A 15,813-nucleotide genomic window follows, 5' to 3' on the forward strand; every position below is an offset into this window, starting at 1 on the left:
GGAGGGATAGTGCTGCCTTGATGGGCCAAATGGCCTGTTTCTACATTGTAGGGATTCTGTGATCCAGCACGTCCTCTAAGTCACTGCTGACAAAGTGAGGTACAGATTTTCCCTTACCCATTTCTGACATACACTTCAAAAATCCTGCAGTGCACTATAAGATGACAATGCTTGCCCAGGTGCTTAACAAGCTTTCAAAGATGGCAGCAGTGCAAGAGATGCCAGTGGATTCTGGAACATCTGTTGAGTGGCGTTTTTTTCTGGGAATGATGCATCATATGATAGGGCCAGAAATGAACATGAGAGATATCACAGAGGTGGGACTGATAGTTAACGAGATCACTTTGGTAAGATATAGGAAAGATGCATGTTAGGGCCTCGAGTGAAAAACCATCCAGAAAACACAATGCAACTTGATCTTTGCCAAAATGGTATGAAATTTTCCCATAGCAATGGCTCAGATCATGCTTTGGTTGGAGTCATTGTTTGTTTTACAAAAACAATAACCAACTCTTAACAATTATTTTTCTGTGAATTTGTTCTTCCATCTGAACACCAAATTAACCTGAAATCTGCTTAAATTTCTGGAAATTTGATGATCTCCAAAAAATACTTCTAATCTGCACCAAAAGAAAGCTAGAAATGTCTGTTACAGATCATTTTGGATCTGATTATTGTTAATCCTCTGATCTTCACACTTTTACGTGTGCCTTTTTTTTAATTGGCATCTGTTTTCTGTCATATCTGAGCTTTAAAATGAGAGTTCTGCAATTTCAGAAATTACACGTACCAAATGGCAGTAAACTTACAGCAGTTAAATTAGTTCCAAGCACAGATTTCGATAAAAACTTCCCCATTTACAATTTAAATGCCAGATGCACTTGATTTTGTGTGTTTTTTTCCCCATGCATAATCCATGGGCTTAGATTGCCTTCACTTAAAGTTGACAATTTGTGCTCGTATTTCTCTTGAATTATAATTAGTTCTATCCGTCAACTGTATTTCAAAGTTTCACTACCTAGAAATTTTGTAAACAGGCTTCTTTAGTGTTACCCATCACAACAAATTATTTGTTAATGATGACTAGTTGAAATTTCTCAAACAAATCATTATTACATTTCAGCTTCAGTTTTTTTTTAATGTTGCACTGCAAGCAGGGGATACATCTGAAGAACTTAGACTTCTGGATGTTTCAGAAGACAGGCCAGAATTTTACAAATAAAATAAAATCCAAAAATATTTCACATTTATAGGACAGCAATGAGAAATTAACTTACCTAAGGTAATACATAGAAAGCTAGTCTAGAATTTACAATTCATCAGAGAGGGGGATGGGGAGAGGGTTCTGAAATAAATAGGGAGAGAGGGGGAGGCGGACCGAAGATGGATAGAGGAGAAGATAGGTGGAGAGGAGAGTATAGGTGGGGAGGTGTGGAGGGGATAGGTCAGTCTGGGGAGGACGGACAGGTCAAGGAGGCAGGATGAGGTTGGTAGGTGGGAAATGGAGGTGCGGCTTGAGGTGGGAGGAGGGGATAGGTGAGAGGAAGAACAGGTTAGGGAGGTGGGGACAAGCTGGGCTGGTTTTGTAATGCAGTGCGGGGAGGGGATGAACTGGGCTGGTTTTGGGATGCAGTAGGGGAGGGGAGAATTTTGAAACTTGTGAAGTCCACATTGATACCATTGGGCTGCAGGGTTCCCAAGCGGAATATGAGTTGCTGTTCCTGCTGTTCCTGCCCAGCTCGTCCCCTCCCTCCACTGCATCCCAAAACCAGCCCAGCTCATCCCCGCCTCCTTAACCTGTTCTTCCTCTCACCTATCCCCTCCTCTCACCTCAAGCCGCACCTCCATTTCCCACCTACCAACACTTTGTTATCTTGGATTCTCCAGCATCTGCAGTTCCCATTATCTTTGATCTAGAATTTACAACGCTGGGTGGGTCTTTGCTCTTGCATTGAAAACCATTACAGCTCCAGTCATACCAGCTTGCATAGAACAGTACAGCACAGGAACGTGCCCTACAGCCCATGATGTTGTGCCAAAGATGTCAAATTGAACTAATCCCTTCTGCCTGCCCTTGGTCCACACCCCTCCATTCTTTGCATATTCATGTGTTTACCTAAAAACTCCTTAAACCATGTAAAATGAATCCGTGTTTGACTTCAAATAAAACTTGAGTCTTTGGTATTGATCTTTGGACATGACATGACAGTTTTTTTACGCTAGTACACATGTGCACATCATACTGGGTCACACTGAATTCAGTAACAAAGGAGATTCTGCTGTCTGCTGATAAAAGCTAGGCCAAACATACAGATTCCATCTTCTGCTATTGCTTCTCAAAATATGAAGCAGGATGGAAAATAATTTCCTCAAGCTCTCCAGGGGCTGCTTGAGCACTTTTAAAGTATGATGTAAAGTCGAACAACATTTGAGATGATCTGCTGGTAGTGTCAATTTCTGCCTGTGGTGCACCAAAGAAGTGGATTGGCAATTATTCTCCTTAACTGTAAATTTTTAAGCAATTTCACTCCGAAACCACTTTCTTATTACTGAGATTGTGCATGCTATGTAATGAATGTCTAAATGTGAGGGCTCGGTACAGTGATTAAATTCCTTGCTTAGCTATTGCAATAAAATTGTCACAGTTTGCTTAATAATTCTGGTTACAATTTTTGTCTCGGAGTCATAAGGTGTTCAAGTACCAGTCCAGTCAACTTTATAAAGTGTGCACAATAAATAGTGATGTACTAATTTAAAGCAAAGGTGTGGACAATTTGTAAAATGGTGTCCCATAATTATTAAAATGATTAGATTGTTCATTTTTGATTGGATTGCTTTAGAGTTAAATCTCTGCCAGGACAGACAAACTATCCTTCAGTTGAGGGTCTGGAATACCTTACATCCACTCGAGTACCACTTCCTCTGGCAGTTAATTCCACATATGAACGACCAGCTGTGTGAAAATAAAATTGTCCCTCAGGTCCCTTTTAAATCTTTCTCCTCGCACATAAAAATTTTGCTTTGAACTTCCTTGCCCAAGGGAAAAGACTTTCCTACCCGCTTTATCTATGCGCTACATGGTTTTATAGACCTCGATGAGGTCAACGCTCATCCTACTATGATGCAGTGAAGAAAGTCCCAACTTATCCATATAACTCAAACCCTCTAGTCCCACCACAATGTAATAAATCTTTTCCGAACCCTCTCCAGTTTAATATTATCCTTCCTATAGCAGGGCAACTAGAATGGTTCATAGTACACATTGAACCATCGATTCCTCACAGTGTGGAACCAGGCCATTTGGCCCAATGAGTCCGCACCGATTCCCTGAAGACCAACCCTCCCAGGCCAACCCATTCTCTTTCCCTATAACACCGCATTTCCCATGGCTAATCCACCTAGTTTGCACATCCCGAGACACCATCGAGAATTTAGCATGTTCAATCCACCTAAATTGCACATTTTGGTGCCTATATGAGGAAACTGAAACACCAGGAGGAAACCAATGCAGACGTGGGGAGAATGTGCATAAAGATGGAATCAAGTACAGGTACTGTAAGATCAAGCAAAAATCCTCATCATCTCAATCACTGGACATGACCCTGGACTTTTCAAACATTTAAAATATTGAATAAAACCCTGAGCTGATGAGGCTGAAGCATGTACACAACAGAGCCAGGGAAATGGAGATTTCTGTTTGGGACTGTTGTTCAGCCTGGAATTCCAATTTACATCTCCAGTCTAAAAGAACAATCACCAACACTAACAAGACTCAAGACCGAGACAGCTTTTACATCTTGGGCTATGCAGCACAGGCAGTGTGGGACCTACAGAGACACTAGGCATTAAACTTCATTCAAAATCCATTCACACATCCACTTAATGATCGAGAAATCAATCAACTTGAAGTAAGAATGACTAAAAAGACAAAGGACAGCACAAACTTGTCAGGAGATAACGGGGAACACCATTTGTATAACTGCCAGCCTGATCTCATCTTCATACAGAAGCATTTCTCAACAACAAGCTTCTGCATGAACAGCTTCCCCATAGGCTTCCAACTACAACAAGCAGCTTCAGAAGCAAGATCCACAGAAGCTAAACTGAGAACCAAGAAGAGGAAAGCCAAACTAAGGACCTCATTGGAGCAACATAAGACAAATGAGGGGGACCTCATAGAAACTTATAAAATTCTAACAGGACTGGACAGGGTAGATGTAGGGAGGATGTTCCTGAAGGTGGGTGTGTCCAGAACCAGGGGTCCCAATATGTGGATTCGGGGATGATTTAGGACGGAGATGAGGAGGCATTTCTTGTCCCAAAGAGTGGTGACCCTGTGGAATTCATGACCATAGAAAGTACTTGATGCCAAAACATTGAATGTATTCAAGAGGTGACTAGGTCTTGCACTTGGGGCAAATCGGATCAACGATTATGCAGAGAAAGCAGGATTAGGCTATTGAGTTGGATGATCAACCATGATTATGAAGAATGGTGAAGCAGATATGAAGGGCTAAATGTCCTCCTCCAACTCCTATGTTCTATGTTTCTATGTATATCTGAGACCAGAAGCCAACCAGAGCTTCCCAAACAAGCGTTATCGAACACAGGCCTGTTCCGAACCAACAGAACTGACATCAAGAGCCTCAGCAACCAGGTGCACTTCAAAACTGCATCTTCCTCATTGTTGAGCAGAAATGCCTGAAAGCCCAAGGTTTCCATCCTAGCTAGCAGGGAGGGGAAGGTGAGTGGTACAGTGCATTGGGACCTCAAGGGTAGGAAGTCTGATTAAAGATTATGGAATTGAAACTGTGTTTTTCTCTGTGTGCCAGTGGGGTAAGGTTCCGTAGTGTTAATCTAATTATTGTGGATTTAATAGTATTGTGCCTGTCTGTATGATTAATTGTGTCAATTTTCCCATTTTTTTGCAGTCACCTATTTTTCCTGTATTATACTTACCTTTTGTATTTAAAATAAACTCAGAGATTTTTTTGCCCTGAAACACCTGTCTACTGCGTTCACCATGTCACATTGACTAAACAAGACCTGTGTCTAGAATCAGGGATCGGGGGGTGATTTGAACCACCTAAAATCAGAAAATAACTGATTACAAGCCATAACCCTGCATTCCTGGTGCTGAGTTAACCACTGAGCCATTGCGCCACCCAAATGTGGCCTCACCACATCTTGTACAACTGCAAACAACGCCCCAACTGGTATGGTCAGTGAAGGCATCATGCCTTGTGACACACTTTCAAGGAATATGCACCTGAGCTCTAAGGTCTCCATGTTCAACAACACACCCCAGGGCCTTACCTTTAACTGTGTAAGTTCTGTCCTTGTTCGCCTTAGCAAAATTCAACACCTCACATTTATCCCAAATTAAGCTACATCTGCCGCTCCCTGGTCCACTAGACTAATTGATCAAGATCCCTTTATAATTTTAGATAAACTTCTTCAATGCCCTCTATACCACCAATTTTAGGGTCATCTGCAAATTTACTAACCATGTTCCCTAAATTCTCAGTCAAATAATTAATACTGAGCTCGCAGAGACTTCAGCATCGATGGAAGAGGAGACCAGAGCCAGACCTCAGTGATTGATACTGGCTGCAGTTATTGAGGAGGAGTGGTGGAGGAGGAGCAGGAGCTATGAAATCAGACCCAAGACTCCAGATCGGACTGGCAGGAGTTGGATTGGCAGTGATGGTGGAAGTGGGCCTGGAACTGACACCCCACAGCACAGGTAACAAGAAGAAGAGAGAAGGATGAACACTATTGCAGTAAACAACAGCTAAGTTGCTGGAAAAGTCCTGCAGGTTTGGCAGCATCTGTGAAGGAAAAAACTGAGTTAGCTTTTCGGGTCCAGTCACTCTGTTTTTACCTTCACAGATGCTGCCAGACCTGCTGGGATTTTCCAGCAACTTTGTTTTTGTTCCTAATTTAAAGCATTGCAGTTATTTTGTTTTTGCTGTTGCAGTAAAATCTTGCATTATTTTCAGTGTTTCAATATGGCGCCAGAGTGTGGCAACACTTTGTGATTTGCGTATGAAAACACTTTTCATTGTACTTTTATATAGATGTGGCAGTGAATCTAAATCTACATCTAATCTAAATCTATGCGGAAGCTTGTCAAGAGGGCTTACTGAAGTCAATGTAGAAAATGTCTACCATTCCGTTCTCATCTATCTTCTTGCTCACTTCCACAAAAAGACTCAATCACGTTTGTGAGACATGATTTTCCACATGCAAAGCTGTACTGCCTATCATTAATCAGCCTTTGCCTCTCCAACCCTCACCATAAGTATTTCACACTTCATTTTGGGGACGCAATTTATGAGTTCTACTGGAAAGTAGTTCAATTTCTCTGTCATTTCCTTGTTTCACATGATAATTTATTCAATAAGAACCAAAAGAACTGCGGATGCTGTAAACCAGGAACACAACAAAGTTGCTGGAAAAGCTCAGCAGGTCCGGCAGCATCTGTGGAGGAGAAAACAGAGTTAACATTTCTGATCTGGTGACACTTCCTCAGAGAAAGGGTCACCAGACATGAAACGTTAACTCTGATAATTTATTCAGTTTTGCCTTGAGAAAACCAACATTCTATAGAGCCTGAGATAATGGGAAGTGCAGATGCTGGAGAATTCCAAGATAATAAAATGTGAGGCTGGATGAACACAGCAGGCCAAGCAGCATCTCAGGAGCACAAAAGCTGACGTTTCAGGCCTAGACCCTTCATCAGAGAGGGGGATGGGGAGAGGGAACTGGAATAAATAGGGAGAGAGGGGGAGGTGGACCGAAGATGGAGAGTAAAGAAGATAGGTGGAGAGAGTGTAGGTGGGGAGGTAGGGAGGGGATAGGTCAGTCCAGGGAAGACGGACAGGTCAAGGAGGTGGGATGAGGTTAGTAGGTAGCTGGGGGTGCGGCTGGGGGTGGGAGGAAGGGATGGGTGAGAGGAAGAACCGGTTAGGGAGGCAGAGACAGGTTGGACTGGTTTTGGGATGCAGTGGGTGGGGGGGAAGAGCTGGGCTGGTTGTGCGGTGCAGTGGGGGGAGGGGACGAACTGGGCTGGTTTAGGGATGCAGTAGGGGAAGGGGAGATTTTGAAACTCGTGAAGTCCACATTGATACCATATGGCTGCAGGGTTCCCAGGCGGAATATGAGTTGCTGTTCCTGCAACCTTCGGGTGGCACCATTGTGGCAGTGCAGGAGGCCCATGATGGACATGTCATCTAGAGAATGGGAGGGGGAGTGGAAATGGTTTGCGACTGGGAGGTGCATTTGTTTGTTGCGAACTGAGCGGAGGTGTTCTGCAAAGCGGTCCCCAAGCCTCCGCTTGGTTTCCCCAATGTAGAGGAGGCCGCACCGGGTACAGTGGATGCAGTATACCACATTGGCAGATGTGCAGGTGAACCTCTGCTTAATGTGGAATGTCATCTTGGGGCCTGGGATGGGGGTGAGGGAGGAGGTGTGGGGACAAGTGTAGCATTTCCTGCGGTTGCAGGGGAAGGTGCCGGGTGTGGTGGGGTTGGAGGGCAGTGTGGAGCGAACAAGGGAGTCACGGAGAGAGTGGTCTCTCCGGAAAGCAGACAGGGGTGGGGATGGAAAAATGTCTTGGGTGGTGGGGTCGGATTGTAAATGGCGGAAGTGTCGGAGGATGATGCGTTGTATCCGGAGGTTGGTAGGGTGGTGTGTGAGAACGAGGGGGATCCTCTTGGGGCGGTTGTGACTGGGGCGGGGTGTGAGGGATGTGTTGCGGGGAATACGGGAGACGCGGTCAAGGGCGTTCTCGATCACTGTGGGGGGAAAGTTGCGGTCCTTAAGGAACTTGGACATCTGGGATGTGCGGGAGTGGAATGTCTTATCGTGGGAGCAGATGCGGCGGAGGCGGAGGAATTGGGAATAGGGGATGGAATTTTTGCAGGAGGGTGGGTGGGAGGAGGTCTATTCTAGGTAGCTGTGGGAGTCGGTGGGCTTGAAATGGACATCAGTTACAAGCTGGTTGCCTGAGATGGAGACTGAGAGATCCAGGAAGGTGAGGGATGTGCTGAAGATGGCCCAGGTGAACTGAAGGTTGGGGTGGAAGGTGTTGGTGAAGTGGATGAACTGTTCGAGCTCCTCTGGGGAGCAAGAGGCGGCGCCGATACAGTCATCAATGTACCGGAGGAAGAGGTGGGGTTTGGGACCTGTGTAGGTGCGGAAGAGGGACTGTTCCACGTAACCTACAAAGAGGCAGGCATAGCTGGGGCCCATGCGGGTGCCCATGGCCACCCCCTTAGTCTGTAGGAAGTGGGAGGAGTCAAAAGAGAAGTTGTTGAGTGTGAGGACGAGTTCAGCTAGGTGGATGAGAGTGTCGGTGGAGGGGGACTGGTCGGGCCTGCAGGACAGGAAGAAGCAGAGGGCCTTGAGGCCATCTCCATGCGGAATGCACACCTCCTCCCACCCACCCTCCTGCACACCTCCTCCCACCCACCCTCCTGCACACCTCCTCCCACCCACCCTCCTGCAAAAATTCCATCCCCTATTCCCAATTCCTCCGCCTCCGCCGCATCTGCTCCCACGATAAGACATTCCACACCCGCACATCCCAGATGTCCAAGTTCTTTAAGGACCGCAACTTTCCCCCCACAATGATCGAGAACGCCCTTGACCGCGTCTCCCGTATTCCCCGCAACACATCCCTCACACCCCGCCCCCGCCACAACCGCCCCAAGAGGACCCCCCTCGTTCTCACACACCACCCTACCAACCTCCGGATACAACGCATCATCCTCCGACACTTCCGCCATTTACAATCCGACCCCACCACCCAAGACATTTTTCCATCCCCACCCCTGTCTGCTTTCCGGAGAGACCACTCTCTCCGTGACTCCCTTGTTCGCTCCACACTGCCCTCCAACCCCACCACACCCGGCACCTTCCCCTGCAACCGCAGGAAATGCTACACTTGTCCCCACACCTCCTCCCTCACCCCCATCAGAGGCCCCAAGATGACATTCCACATTAAGCAGAGGTTCACCTGCACATCTGCCAATGTGGTATACTGCATCCACTGCACCCGGTGCGGCCTCCTCTACATTGGGGAAACCAAGCGGAGGCTTGGGGACCGCTTTGCAGAACACCTCCGCTCAGTTCGCAACAAACAACTGCACCTCCCAGTCGCAAACCATTTCCACTCCCCCTCCCATTCTCTAGATGACATGTCCATCATGGGCCTCCTGCAGTGCCACAATGATGCCACCCGAAGGTTGCAGGAACAGCAACTCACATTCCGCCTGGGAACTCTGCAGCCATATGGTATCAATGTGGACTTCACCAGTTTCAAAATCTCCCCTTCCCCTACTGCATCCCTAAACCAGCCCAGTTCGTCCCCTCCCCCCACTGCACCACATAACCAGCCCAGCTCTTCCCCCCCACCCACTGCATCCCAAAACCAGTCCAACCTGTCTCTGCCTCCCTAACCGGTTCTTCCTCTCACCCATCCCTTCCTCCCACACCAAGCCGCACCCCCAGCTACCTACTAACCTCATCCCACCTCCTTGACCTGTCCGTCTTCCCTGGACTGACCTATCCCCTCCCTACCTCCCCACCTACACTCTCTCCACCTATCTTCTTTACTCTCCATCTTCGATCCACCTCCCCCTCTCTCCCTATTTATTCCAGTTCCCTCTCCCCATCCCCCTCTCTGATGAAGGGTCTAGGCCCGAAACGTCAGCTTTTGTGCTCCTGAGATGCTGCTTGGCCTGCTGTGTTCATCCAGCCTCACATTTTATTATCTTATCATTCAATAGAGCCTCTTTCCTTCATGTTAAAGTTGTAAAACTTCTTGTAATTATGACTGATCTGTACTAATGTTTCATTTTTTCCCCTTTATTAAATAAACTTATTGATAGACTCTTGCTTGATTCTAACATTCTCAAATTTTAGGTTCACTAATATTCATTGAAATATTAAAAACTTATTATTTTAATCCAAAGCTACCGAAATTCCTCATTACATGACAGAAATTTTTTTTCTTGGAGATAGCAAAAACTGTAGTTGCTGGAAGTCAGAGTCAATACAGTGTGGTGCTGGAGGAATAAAGCAGTTCAGGCAGCATCAGAGGAGCAGAAACGTCAATGTTTTGGATTGGGAGCCTCCATCAGGTTGGAGGGTCCTGACTCAAAATTTTGACCTTCCTGCTCATCTGATGCTGCCTGACCTGTTGTGTTGCTGCAGCTCCACACTGTTCTTTCTTGCTGAGTTTTGTATTTCTTCAAGGAATTATATTTATTGAACATTTTGAATTGTTTCTTTTAATGTTTGCTACCTTTTAAATCTCAAAATACCTTTTAGTCCACTTTCCCAATCAATCTTATCCAACTCTCCTTGTCAGCAGAAGAGTATCGGACAATACTCCAAAGGTATTAGTGATTCAAGAAGTCCTCCCCAAGCACGAACAATGTGCCACACTGATGGCCAATGGGATTTCTACTATGTAGTATGAATAAAGTTCATAGCTTAGCTTACAGTTGCTAACTTTGCAAGTGAATGAAGAAGGCTTGATTCTGAATAATTACAATAAAAAAGTGAAGATGTACTTCAAACTACAGCATTGATTGGTAGTGAAAATGTAGGAGCTGTGAAGTTTAATTCAGTGAAAATGTAATGTTTGTAAAAGGTTTTTCGTTCACTCATGGGATATGGGTATCACTGTCAAGGATAGATATGTTGCCCATCTTAAAGCAGCCTTGAAAATGTAGCAATGAACTAATTTCTTGAACCATTACAGTCAATCTGTACAACATCAGTACTGTTAGGGATGGAATTCTTATGCTGGAAATTTTTGCACACTATCCAAATCAGAAAGGACTGGCAGTTATTGGGGCAGAAAATTGCCCGACATGCCTGAGTAAACATGTTAATCCTCTGAGACTACTACAATTCTACTAAGGGTTTGCTAGTGTCAGACAGCAATTGAGGGACTTTCAATTTATGGCCACATAAGGGGCTCCTCCTGCAATTGTTATTTTATCACTGACTGAGGTTGCCTGTTCCATGTGGCAACACCGTAGGGTAAACTTTATCGGCCTGGTCGTGGGCTGGGATTTCCTTCTGTTCTGACATTCTTTGCCCAGCAAGAGCTCTCAACATCAATGAAAGTAACTTTTGCATATTTCCTTTTTCTGCATCCAACCCAGCAACCCTATTGTGCACCCATAGACATTGCTGAGGGCAGCTTGACTAGCACAGGCAAAACTGCACCAGTACCTCAGGACCAGTCCTTCAAAATTGCTCAGTGAAACTGAGTTTGCAGTCCCAACAATGGCTATTGCTTCAGATGCCATGTAAGGGGATCAGTTAGCTTGAATGGTTGGCTTGCAATGCAGAATGGTGGAAACAATGTGGGTTCAATTCCTGTATTAGCAAAGGTCACCTTTAAGATCCTGACTTTTCAGTCTAGCCCATTGCCTGAGGTCTGGTGACTCTCAGGCTGAACAACCACCAGTCATCTCTCTGTAGGGAGCAGTCCTCTGGTATCTTTGCTTTTACATTGTCAAAAAGAGGCCAAAAGAGCAATGTGAGGGTTAACATGTAGAGAATTGCATGGAAAGCCAATTTTAACAAGTGGGCTATTGCAACATAAGGTTTTTCAGAATCTATCTTATTCAAGTGTTTTAGTTAATGATTTACAATACACAAGTTCAATTTTCACCATGTCAGGTTGAGAATTAAAATTCATTTTTTTTAAAATCTAGAAATCAGACTTCTACGCTTGTAAAAAATGGTGAGAAAAGCTGTTGCATCGTCACAAACTACATAGTTTAGTGAAGAAAATTTGTCGGGTTAACCAGTTTGGCCGGCTTGACACTAAATCTGTTTTCCAAAAGATTCCAGTATAGTATTTACTTGTATTGAAACCATCATTAGACAGTAAGTGTGTACCTTTCTAAAAATGCCCACATCTTAATCAATGCTTTGAAATGTAACAAGATCTGACCATCACTTTTACCTACAGTACTCAGAACACAGTCCCTCACCAACTTTTCTTGCATCATGATTAATCCAATGAGCAAAGCATTACATAACTCCAGACCGATTCTCAAATTATATCAAGGTTGTCAGTACACTGTTTAACCTTTATTGCAGAAGGTTGTTGTCAGGAGTGACAGTATGACATGCAAAGTGTATATGATGAACTGGAAGTAACAAAGGAGAAGAAGGAATTGATGTGTGAAGAAAACACATGTTTACATTTACTCTATACTTATTTTACATCTTCTCCTGCAACTGAACATAGTAGAGGTGTTTTCCACTGTTTGACCATATTGATAGATTCACAAGATTAGTCTAACGCTAATAAAACCTGTGCATGGGTGTAGTCCTTGTTTGGATCTTGTACCTGGGCAAAAGTGACAAAATACATTCCTGCTTCCGTCCTGGGAGAATTGCACCAGCAGTAATTGTCACCATTTTTAAATGCCCCTGGCTGCTGTCTAAAACTGCTAAAAGGCATTTAACCCCGACTCCTCTTGAGAGTAAAAAGTGACTACTTTCTGGGTCACCGCTCTTTATTGTTTTCTTTTCACCAATGTTCCAATTTGAAACAGGCTGGTTGTATAGCCTCTGTCGATCTTGAGTGTATGTCTCAAAATGAAGTTAAGATTAATATTCACCCACTGCTATTACCATGATTTAGATGTGCTTGGGAATAAGATGTCAAGAAACTTAAACTTAGCACTAAACAAAACCAGACAGCATAAACATTGTTGATTCACTAGACAATTGAACATTAACTGAATAGCAAGCTTGCCCTTAGTCCAGATGACATGATCTAAAACCAAACTAATTAGGTGACCTCAGTATTCTGATTTCCAACATGGCCTCTGTTCAGATTAAGAGTACACATGCTACTTAACAGCCACACATCTATATAAATCAGTAAAAGCAACTTCAAGGTTGAAATGGCTAAATTTAAGATTCCATCCTTTTATGTCAACATAACATCACATGTTAGACTAAAGAATAGTTATGCAAGAAATTCCAGAGGATCTGCTCATTCATCACAATTGAGTGGAACTAACATCTTCCCAAGGCTCACACGTCACATCCAATTATTGAGACCAATTACTCCAGGTTGCTTCCCTCACGTCATCAGAATGTGTCATTTTCATGACCAGCATGGGCACTTTGCACCTGCGTGCATAACTCAGATGCATTCAAGCCAATCCACCACTGAAATGTCAGAGTCGACCTAATGCAATGTAATGCTGCAAGAAACTCAGCAGATACCAAACAGAATCTTTTTCATCCTATGCTTTGAATGGACTCACGTCAGCTCCAGACAGTGCGAGCTCCACTGAGCTTACAGAAGGTATAAAGGGATGAATTTCAGAAACAGGCTGGTGACTCCATTGGAAATAGACTCTTGACCACAATAAATGCACTTCCCTAACTGTATTTATAACAGTAGTATAATTGGCAATACTTCTATGGACCTTAATCCGCTTAAAAAATCTTTGAGACATATTGAATATCAAACAATTAAATGAATTAAAAGATGTTTGGGTTTGTTCTGGGAATGCATCCATCCACTTGTTAAGAGGAGGTGGTGGTATGCTGACATTATTGTTTGATCAGTAATCTAGAACTCCAGGCCGAAATATTGGGAGCGTATGTTGGTGATGAAATTTAGGTTCAATAAAATTCTGTGATAAAAGGCTAGCCGAATGGTGACCACTTTGCCAATTGCTGTAAAAAATAATGTCTTTTAGGAAAATAAATTTGCCATCTTTACCTGACCTGTACGGCATGTAAATCCAGACCTGCTGTAATGCAATTGACTCTGAATTCCCTTTTGGACAAATAGGATGGGTCACCAGTGCTGGTTTAGCCAACATGCCTACAATCTGTGAATGAATTTTAAAAAAAAGAATTTGCTGCATTGGAGGGAAGCTGCATACAATTTGGTGTCATAGTCATATTTTTCATCATACAGTTTGTCGTTTTAACTGAGGACAGGAAAACCCATAATGCAGTATAATGAACTGCAAATGTATCAAAAAAGGGGGGTCAATCTCCATGGTTAAAAAAAATCAATATAGCTAAATGCATTTTAATAGAAGTTGTTTTAATATTCATCCATTGGTTCTGGTTCTTTTGTCAGCATTGAAGCTTAACCCAGCAGCAACAACAATACAAATACTTAATCAGGTAAAATGAATGATCTTTATTTTACTCAAGGATGTACCAATATGAGAAATTTATGTTATTTTTAAACATTTAAGTTAATTAAAGACTATTAAAAAGGTCATATAGATGTGTCTGTATATTATGCATATACAAATAAATATAATATAAGACCTTAAGACATAGGAGTGGAAGTAAAGCCATTCAGTCCATCGAGCCCACGCTGCCATTTAATCATGGCTGATGGGCATTTCAACTCCACTTACCTGCACTCTCCCCGTAGCCCTTAATTCCTTGCGAGATCAAGAATTTATCAATTTCCTTGTGAGATCAGGAATTTATCAATCTTATCAATTTATCAGATTTATCAATATGCATATTTTGTGCACATTTTAAAAGTGAAATCCGTCATGGATGGAGCTGTATACACATCATATATCAAAATGAGTCAACCTTAAATCATAATGCTGAGCATGAGAAAACTAAAATATCGTAAAGGCTTTCCCAGGGAGAAGAAGTTCATTTCGGAGACATTGAAATCCAAAATAAAAGTTTCTCACATTCTCACAACTACATTTTCAAGAATGAGTGCCTTCTCTAGCGAGGCAAACATGACTCAGAACAAAGCACAAAGATTGAATTCATGCCATATATAACGAAAAGTTTAGTATGAAAGTAATTTTGGAAAAGTTGTGTCGTGCCAAGTTCGAGACTTATTTCAGTTAAGACATGATAGAAGCTAAAGGCTTAATAATTTCAGACAAGTATTAAAGCCTTTCTTGAGCTGATATTAAATTTTATTAAAGATTACTCATCCCTTTTGACTCAATTATATCCAGAAATTTCCTCTCATTGACTTTATGCTTCTGAAAATAAGACATCCACCTGAACTACCTTCCCAAGCAATTGTTAATGACATTATTACTTCATATTCAGAGGATGTGCAATACCGAGATAACAAGGTGTAGATCTGGATGAACACAACAGGTCAAGCAAGATCAGAGGAGCAGGAAAGCTGGCATTTCAGGCCGAGACCCTTCTTCACAAATGGGGGAGGGGAATGGGGGTTCTGAAATAAACAGGGAGAGAGGGGGAGGCGCACAGAAGATGGATAGAGGAGAAGATAGTTTTAAAGGATACAGACAGGTCAAAGAGGCGGAGATGGAGCCAGAAAAGGTGAGTGTAGGTATGGAGGTAGGGAGGAGATAGGTCAGCCCATTGAGGACGGACAGGTCAAGGGGGCGCAATGAGGTTAGTAGGTAGGAAATGGGGGTGCAGCTTGAGGTGGGAGGAAGGGATAGGTGGGAGGAAGAACAGGTTAGGGAGACAGGGACGAGCTGGGCTGGTTTTGGCATGCAGTTGGGGGAAAGGAGATTTTGAAGCGTGTGAAGTCCACATTGATACCATTGGGCTACAGGGTTCCCAAACGGAATATAAGTTGCTGTTCCTGCAACCTTTCCAGCAGGAGCTGGAAAGTTTGGGTGGCATCATTGTGGCACTGCAGGAGGCCTAGGATGGACATGTCGTCTGAGGAATGGGAGGGAGAGTTGAATGGTTCATGACTGGGAGGGCAGTTGTTTATTGCGAACCGAGTGTAGGTGTTCTGCAAAGTGGTCCCTAAGCGTCCGCTTGGTTTCCCTG

This window comes from Stegostoma tigrinum, chromosome 6 (assembly GCF_030684315.1).
Source record: "Stegostoma tigrinum isolate sSteTig4 chromosome 6, sSteTig4.hap1, whole genome shotgun sequence".
Classification (NCBI taxonomy): domain Eukaryota; kingdom Metazoa; phylum Chordata; class Chondrichthyes; order Orectolobiformes; family Stegostomatidae; genus Stegostoma; species Stegostoma tigrinum.